The sequence below is a fragment of the Anomalospiza imberbis genome, unplaced genomic scaffold, assembly GCF_031753505.1.
Source record: "Anomalospiza imberbis isolate Cuckoo-Finch-1a 21T00152 unplaced genomic scaffold, ASM3175350v1 scaffold_55, whole genome shotgun sequence".
In the NCBI taxonomy this organism is placed as follows: Eukaryota; Metazoa; Chordata; class Aves; order Passeriformes; family Viduidae; genus Anomalospiza; species Anomalospiza imberbis.
The window spans coordinates 117834-126789 of record NW_027100162.1 but is presented as its reverse complement, the minus strand read 5'-3'; the positions used below and the strand labels follow the sequence as shown (position 1 = coordinate 126789).

The 8956-nt window shown below is 52.5% G+C and overlaps 2 long non-coding RNA genes across 2 annotated transcripts; both read right to left on the bottom strand.

The window, feature by feature from the left end:
- Positions 1-1062: 1062 nt before the first annotated feature.
- LOC137467263 (uncharacterized) lies at positions 1063-2215 on the bottom strand. The gene is made up of 3 exons (XR_010995469.1): positions 2020-2215; positions 1556-1673; positions 1063-1178 (listed from the first exon to the last, which is right to left on the bottom strand). It is a non-coding gene; the product is annotated as an uncharacterized lncRNA (long non-coding RNA).
- Positions 2216-2548: 333 nt separating this feature from the next.
- LOC137467235 (uncharacterized) lies at positions 2549-3697 on the bottom strand. The gene is made up of 3 exons (XR_010995462.1): positions 3542-3697; positions 3273-3393; positions 2549-2674 (listed from the first exon to the last, which is right to left on the bottom strand). It is a non-coding gene; the product is annotated as an uncharacterized lncRNA (long non-coding RNA).
- Positions 3698-8956: the final 5259 nt, after the last annotated feature.

The following is an 8956-nucleotide window of genomic DNA, read 5'->3' as shown; positions in this document are numbered from 1 at the left end:
ATCTATCTTTCATGGGAGGTGTTCAGTTTTTAACAGAATGTTTTTGCAGGAGACGTGCCTAGGCAGCGGTGATTGAGAGCATTTTATCAGACTCACAGAGCATCCCCACATCTGCTTTGCCACATTTGCTCTCTTTTTTTCATGGTGAATGATTTCTGCTGCCAGGGTGGCTCCTGCTCGGAGTTCTACTCCCAGTGGAGTCCCGGAGTCTCCTCAGCAGGCCTTTGCAGCGAGTTCTGAGCCAACGTGTGGCTCTGCTGCCATCCCAAATCTGCCCTTCCCTTGCCCAGCCTGAGTGCAAGTGGGGCATGTGCTGGGCATGGCTGAGATTTTCATGGCCAAAATCCTCCTGCATTTACATCTGCTCCTGGCTTTGGGTGGCACAACTCACAAAACACCCACTGCAGTTGACAAATGGCATTTCCTGCAGATTGCTACAGCCGCACTGCTGATCGACAAACACACGAGAATCCATTTCATCCACTGGAAAATGTCATTTATTACTAATTGCTACACCCACACTGACAATACAGGACTCTACAAATCTCAATTTAGGTTAAAACCAGGAATTTATTAGATTATTACAACCAGTCTAGGTAAAAATATACAAATACCAACTTCAGTTAATAAAACTTAATTTATTGCCAACCTCTACAGCAACTCACTATACACCAAGGTCAATTACGTGTTTAACAACTTAATTTATTACATATTACTACAAGTGTAGAGCCCATACAGAAATACAGAAATATGCATACCCTCTCTAAGTAGCCCTACACTAAGAATTCAATCAATAGACTTATACAACAATGCCCTCCATACATCTTTAAATAAATTAAATACATATGTATATGCACATATATATAAATGCACATACAAGTATAACAGTCTACAGATGTAAATATAGATTAAACATCACATACTACATACACAGACATACATACATATATATATATCAATAGATTAGATATATAAAACAACCTGTCTATAAATATACAAATATCACTGTGCTAAGGTAAATACCCATCCAACTGCATCAATACAAACATAACTGCAACGTAACTTTAAACAGAACAGCAAGCAGAGGGATCCCAGCTGCCCCATCTTCAAAGCCTCTCCCTCGGGCTCTTCCTCCCGTGCAGAGCAGCTCTCCTGCACAGGGACGGCAGATGGCACAGCTGGGAAGCAAAGGGAGCACTGAGTCAGTATGGGGACGTTTTCCTTGGCAGCAGCTGCACTTTCATCAGGGAAGGGAAGTTCTCAGAGCCTCCCCAGGAGGGTTAGAAAGAAAAAGCAGCCGAGCGGGCCAGGCTGTGGTGAGCGCAGCCGCGGCGGGACTGTCCCGCAGCCCCGGCAGCCCGGCACAGCCGGCACAGCTCCCGGGCCCTGCCGGCACAGCTGCCTTGCCCAAGGACAGCCCCTGTGCCGGCCGGGGCAGCTGCGCTGAGCAGCCCCAGCACGGGCAGGGCCCGCTGCTGCCCCGCCGGGCAGTGCCCACGGCCACAGCCCACGCCACCCTCAGCCCCACCCTGCCTCCCCGGCCCTGTGGCCTCACCCGGGCTCTCTCCAGCGGGGCAGCAGCAGGTCCCTGTTCCCTGCTCTTGCTGCTGGCCTTCAGCTTCTCCCTGCTGGCTCCCGTCAGTCTCCGGTTGTCCTCAAGTTCTCCACTGCAGCTGTGGCAAAAGCGGAGGCTCTGCAACTGGTTCCAAGGCCTGGCAGAGCTGCAGTCCCGGAGCCCTCTGTGCTCCCTGCCGGCCCCCTCCATCCCCTCAGCCCCGCCATGCTCTCGGCAAACCCCCAGCCCCCTTCAGTTTCTTCAGCCCCTCACAGTCCTCTCAGCCCCTCAGTCCCTTCTGACCCATCCCGTCCCTCTAGACCCGCCACCCCTCGGCCTGTGCCACTTCCCTGTCACCTCAGTGCCACCATCGCCCTCGGCTGCCCCACAGCCCTCAGCCCCAGCAGCACCTCAGGGTCACCGTCCCTTCAGCGTCACCGCCCCCTCAGCCCCCTCAGTCTCACCGTCCTTCAGCAGCTCCTCAGGGGACACTGCCTGGGGCCACCGGCAGCTCCCACCGCTCCAGGGACACCCGGGGCTGGAACTGCTGCTCCGCCCGGCCCGGCCGCCAGCTCGGACCCAGCACAGGGAGAGGGGACACAGGGGGCACGGGGGAAAAGCAAGAGGTGAGGGAGGAAGCAGAGCAGGGGAAGAGGTTAAAAAGAGGCCTATACCTGTACAGATATCAATCTATGTAACTAAACCCCCATATATCAATACAAATATGCCTATCTACAAATACAACTATTTATATGTAAATGTAACTATACACGTGTATAAATGCAACTATGGACATCTACACCTATACCTGCACATCTAAAAATATAAATATATACACCTAAAACTAAAAATAAATTAACTGGACAAATCTCTGTCTATGTAGATAGATAAATATAACTACAACTACAATATAATATAAATATAATTTATATAACTACATAATTTATGTAACTACAATACAATATAAATACAACTACATATATCAATAAATAGAACTATACACATCTAGAAATATAACTAGAGACAGAGGAATTCTACCTGCCCAATGGTCACAGGCTCTCCCTCTGTCTCTTCCTGGCACACAGGGCAGCCCTCCTGGACACGTTGATCACACGGGATCTGGGAAGCAAAGGGAACACTGAGACAATACTGGCCCTTGTGCAAGCGCCCCTTGAGCACCAATTGTCCTTCTATCAGGGACATTAAAAGACGGCCTGAAAGGCAGACTCTCACTTGGCAATTTCAAGCCTGCTCTATTAAGAACAGGGATACTTCCAAGTTTTCAAAACGGAACTGTGTAAATTATTTAAGTATTCTAATAAAGTCTCAGCACCCACAGTGCAAATGGCACCCACGAGAGCTTGAAACACAGACAGTCCCAGTGACAGAGAGACCACAGTCCTCACTGAAATGGCTGAAGGCTGCTGGGGGCTGAGGTATGAACCAGACTGGGACACCCAGCTTGGTGGTACAACTCCCACAAGGTCAGGTTTATTCCCTGCTCTCTTGCCACAGCAGAGGACTCAGTGCCCAGGCCTCTGGCGAAGCGTGGAGGGCAGAGCTCGGGCAGGTTGTGCATGTGCCTTTGAACGAAAGGCACCAGGAAGCACCAACCCTGCAGACAAGAACTCAACTCTTCTCGTCTCCCTTCCTGCCCGAGGCAGGCTCAGAGCAGCCGTCTCACACCTCTCTAAACCAACGGGGGCTCTGTCCTTACCAGGCTCCTCGGGCTCTGGGGAACTGTTCTCGCAGCTCTCGGTGCCAGATGAAGTTTCCTCTGCTGCAGCCCGGTTCACAGGCTCCCCTCCTGAAGACTCAGGGGCAACATTCATATTGCCCTTGAAAGAACAATAGAAAAAAAAGAAAACTAAAGATCATTCAGTATTTTGCTGGAATCACTTCAAGGATATGGTTACTCTCCTTCTCCATGTAACAGCGTTCAAAAGCTTTCAGCCCAGCCTCTTCCATTCCCCTCCAATGGGTTACCTGAGCAGAGGGAGACCTTTCAGGCAGGGATCTCCTGATCTCCCGGATCACTTGCTCAACGGCAAAGCCAAGATCCACTGGTGGCGATTGCTCTTCACCAGGTGCATTCCAGGCTGAGCTGGAGGCCGTCGATGCTGCACAACCTGCACTTCCAGGTGGAGCGCATTGGTCACACTCCACAATGTGGCTCTGGGACACAGATCTCTATTGCTGCCTTGGATCAACCATCACAGGAAGAAGGCAGGAAAACCAGGCAGACAATCTTTTGCCTTTCTAGGTGCCCCTTCTAAATAAGCTTGAGAATTTTGGGCCGAGAATGACAGAGCCTTGTGGAAAAATACTTCAAGCAGTCACTTTTCAGGACTTTTTGGAAAAGCAAGGCTACAACTCTTTTCCTACCTCGCGAGTTGTAGGCTGGGGGCTGCTGCTCCCTGTGGAGCTGCTGGAAGCTGCAGGGCTGGATCCTGAGCATCTCCCAGGCGATCGGAGGCAGCTGCCCCCCGTAGAGCTGCTGGAAGTGGCTGCGGGAAGAGCTGCCCGAGCGGCAGCAGCGGCTCCCCGTAGAAACCGAAGAAGCCGCAGGGCGGGATCCGCAGCAGCTCCCGGAAGCGGCTCGGCCCCTCCCGCCGGGCCGACACCGGCCGGTCCCTGTGCAGCAGGTGGAAGCCACAGGGCGGGCACCGGGTGAGCAGTGGCCGCTGCCCGGGGGGCGGCTGGAAGCGGCCAGGCCGGGGGCTGCGCAGCTCCCGCCCGTCCGGCAGCGTCCGCTCCCTGTGCAGCAGGAGGAAGCCGCTGGGCGGGCGCCCGGGCGGCAGCGGAGGCCGCTCCCTGGAGAGCAGCTTGAAGTGACTGCGCCCATCCCACCCGTGCGGCAGCGTCCGCGCCCCGGGGAGCTGCTGGGAGCCGCGGGGCGGGCGCCCGCGGCCCTCCCGCCCCGCCGCCGGCCGCGGCCTGTTGGCCGCGCTCCGGCGCCTGATGCGGAGCAGGAGGTCGGGGCAGTCGCGGCGAAAGCAGGGGTTGCTGTAATGGAGCGAAGCCCCGGCATCGCCCGGCGCAGCTGAGACAACCCAGCCCGGCACCCTGTGGAAGCCGTAGCGGTAGAGCTGGCACATGAAGCTGCGGAACTGCGTGGCCCTGAAGGTGTGCGGGGCAGGGCCCTGGGCGTCCCCCAGGCTGAGCAGCTCCCGCTCGAAGAGGGAGCGGTGGATGAGCAGCCCCCGGGCCCGGCTGTCCCAGCGCACGGAGCGGACGCGGGGGCTGTTCGCCAGGCGCCACAGCTTGGCGGGGAAGGCGCTGGCTCTGAGCCCGGCGGGCAGCGGCAGCTCCGCCATGGCGCCGCTCGCCGGCTGTCGCCACAACGGCCCCGGCGCAACGGCCGCGGCTGTGCCGGCGGCGCGTGGCTTGAGGGGGGCGCTGCGCTCGGGCCCGCGCGCGCCCAGCCGCACTGGGCGGGGACGAGCGCGGCAGAGCCGGGGCTGTGGGCACAGCGCGGGCAGGGCGGCTCCCAGGGCTGGCCGGGCTCTGCACAGCACAGCACCGCACAGCACGGCCGGGCAGCCCAGGGGAAGCCCCTGGCGAGGGCACTGGGGGCAGTGGCGGGCTCTGTTCCCGTGCTGCATCCCGTGCCAGGATCACCATCAGTGACAGAAGGAAAGGACATTGCTCTGTCTTGTCTGGGGAAAGAATGAAAAGAGGGGTGTAGAAAACATCCTTTTGGCCTCCTTTTCAGCAGACTAGCTGGTTTCATCTCAACATCTCTGCCTGTCTTTGGCAGAGTTGGCATATTTCTGGTGATTTGGAGTCAGCAACAGCAGCAAGAAGGGGCAGCAATTTTGTCAGCATTGTCATCAAAACCATACTGCTGCTCCATGGATGGATGTTGCTTTACCCAAGGGATTGTAATGCCTGGGCAGCAAGATAATGTTGGCCCATCACTTTCCCTGGTTTGCCGCCTCCTACTTCTCTTCTTTTAGGTGCTGATGCAAAGAGGTGATTCTTGAGCTATGCTGAAAGCTGTAGCTGTGCAGAAAGAAGTAGTTACTTTGTTCCAGGGGATGGGAATGAAGCGCTTTCTAGAAATCAGCAAATTTAGTAGAACAAGCTAACTGCAAAAGGCTAATTAACCACTGGCTATTTGAGCAGACAATCTTGTAGAGCATTTGCAGAAACAGAGGTAAAGGCATTCAAGCCCGAGGAAGCCTTCTGAGCCTTCATCCAAAACGACCAGCAGGAGGCTGACAGCTACCTCGTGCAGAAACCGCACATGTGCTACAAGGGCTTTTGTAATCGTGTAATTAGAAAATATGTTACAAGAGGAGGGTTAGGAAAGTATAATGTGCATATTAAGTAAAAAAGTATAAAAGTACCGCTGTGTGAAGAATGGGCAAGTGAATTTGTGGTGGAGCTATCCCTCTCACAGCTGGTGTCGAATAAACAAATACGTGCCCTGTGAGCCTCACACTATGGAGCACTGTTTTCTTGCCTGGTTTCCAGGCAGCAAGTAATGGACTCCAGTTGTAGTGAATTCACACTGGTGTCTTCCCAGAGGGTGTTGCACTTTTCTTTCCTCAGGAATCACATCTCCTTCCTCCATCTGGGGCGAGTTCCAATGCAAACGCCTCCCACAGCCAACTCTTGTCACTGTAGACTGACAAAGGATATCTTGCAATGGAGAGACACTGCCTAGAGCTGCTGTGGAGAGCTGGAGGGGGAAGCTTTGTCCTTTAGTCTTGAAGTCTTGCTGGGGAGCTGCTTGTGCTCTGGGGGATGGACACCAACGATGTTTATCCAAGCCTTGCAGGTTCATTCCTGAGCTTCCTGACACACCACAGAGACTTAGGGGCTGTCAAATCGGGGCACAAATTTCAGTCTGGGGACTTTTTGAAATGCTTCTGCAGAAATATTGCCATAATCTTTTGCTTCCAGGGAATCTTTTCCACGTCTTTAGGAAACTTCCCCCTGCTGGACTTCCAAATCAGGCCATTTCCCAGGGCTTCTTCTCAAACTGTGGAGTAGCCCATGGGTTCCATCTTCCAACTGGAACAGAGTTGGCTGTTGTGAGAGTGGAGCTTTACTTTCCTGCCCGCTTTCCCTTTGGGACAGGTTGGTGTGTGTTCATTTGATAAAGGGAGGTTTAATCTCTGAAGGAGTTGCGTTTCAAACTGCTTCATCCTCAAGCTCTTCTGTGGCTATCCTTGGACAAAAGGCCTCTTCTTGGTGGGAGCTCCCAGTGGCAGGTTAAGGCAGGAGGTTGATATTTCAGGGTTGTGACTGCTGAAAGCAGTTGGTTTCCAGAGGTGTCCAGAGCTGGGAGTGGCTCCTTTTCTCACCTGCCTGCAGAAAAGGAAGCTGCAAAGTGGGAATTTCATTTGTGGAGATGGCCATCAGGGGTATTTTCCAAGAGATGGGCTGGCAGAGAGGCAGGTCTCATGCCAAACTGGCTGTGTGTTTGTTTTGATAATGGGGAGGGCCAGAGACACAGACACAGACACCGGCTGAAGGAATAGTGCCATTTACTGTAATGCAAATGTGCAAAAAAGGAATAAAGGAAAAGCTAAGCAATGCACGTCATCATTATTAGAAAAGGTTTCCTCTAGTGATTAAGAAAGATACATCACCAGATAGCCCAATCCTTTGGGGTATCTGGTGATGTACCTGGGAAATCCTGCGGTGCCGCCACCTTTGCCGGCCACGAGGCTTCCGACTGCGCTGTGAGAGCAGCCCAGCTTTGATAGCGCTGGACGAGCAATGTGACAGAGCTTCTGCTCTCGGGACATTTGATTTCATTCTCCTCTTGGTTTTCTCCCCAAGCCTGCCCAGGACTCAAGGAGGAACCATGGTCAAATGTGGCCTTGTCCGGTTTCCTAATGCCAGAAGGTGAAGACGTGTTTCAACAATGAATGCATGCATCGATCCTTTTGATAGCAACGCTTGGTTAAGGAGAAGATACATAGAACGTTTGGCTGGAAAGGTCATCTAGAGGGCAGCTTTGCCTCAGGTCCTGTTGTTGAGGCTTCAGTCAGGGTCTGTTGTTCAGGCCTTAGTCCTTCAGTATTTTGTGGTGCAAATCAATGCCGTGCAGAGCTGGAAACAAACAAGCCTGTCTTTGGCACATTTGAGACAGGGAACAGCATTAGCCCTGCAAGACCGGGCTAGGGCCAAGAGCAGAAGGCCAGCACCCTGCATTTGCCCACAGGCAGCTGTCCAGACCAAGAAGCCACTCCTGCCCAGGGGCTGAGGTGCCCGAAGCTGCCTCTCCGCTGTGCAGCTCTGCAGAGCCCGTGGAGCGCAGGGCCCTGGGCAGCCGGGGCAGCCCGGCTGCCTTGGAGCACAAGGAGTGTCCCAGAGAGAAGCTGCTGCCCTTTGCTTTGGAACCGTTGCTCAGAGTCTTGTCATTAATCCACAGGGTCTGACAGGTTTTCCATTCCTCTCAAAAATTTAACACAGCTTTTTGAGAAAATTGACTGATGTAGCTTGTGCTGGTGGTGGTGCTTTTGTCTGCAGGTCAGGGTTGGTGATTGGAACCAAGGACAGAGTCCACTGTTAACACCCCGATTTTGCCAAGTCAAGAAAACCATTCCCAATTGGGCTACTGGGGCTGAGCAGTTTTCCTAGTTTTTGGATAGCTACGACCTTAAGAAACCCAACAGATTTTCCTCCATGAGGATACCAGCACTAGCATGATGCCAATTTTTTCCACCTCTTTTCTGTGCCTTTGGTGCTTTTAGGAGTTCCTCAGTGCCCAGCAGGAATGAAAGGACCTGTGATAATGTGATTGGAGAGCTCTGTGTTGTGCCCTGCCACATGAGTGTTCACAACAAGCTGGACACCCCACTCGTCGGTCTGTCGAGTTAAATTCATCCCAATTCTGTGCAAACAGCAGCCCCGAGGTGCTGAGAAGAGCAAGGACAGTGGGTAGGTGTGCATGCACACACCCAGGGCTGACTGCTGAGTGGGCAGAAGGCTTTGGACTGCTGTACATCTTCACTCTCCCAAGTTGGAGGAATATTTCAAATCTAAATGAAATTAAAATATATAAATCTATATGAAATCAAAATATATCAAATTGTATGAAATAATACATATTAATTTATCATATATGTAATTTAACATCTATATATAATTGCCATCTGGGGCTCTATGTACAAATCACGAACGGGAGGGACTGCTGAGGAACGTGTCTTGAGCTGTTTATTTTCCAGCATCAGTCTCATTACATGGTTATGACAATAGGAGATGCCAGCAGCTCACATCCCTGGCAGCAGACAAAGAACTTAATGTTACAACTTACTTTAAATTTTTTTTGACCAATGACACAAAGAAAAAGCATTGACATATTGACAGTAGTTCCATCCAACCACTATAAACTCACGTACCTTTTGTTAGAACAAATCTTGTTTATTTTTAATACAGTAC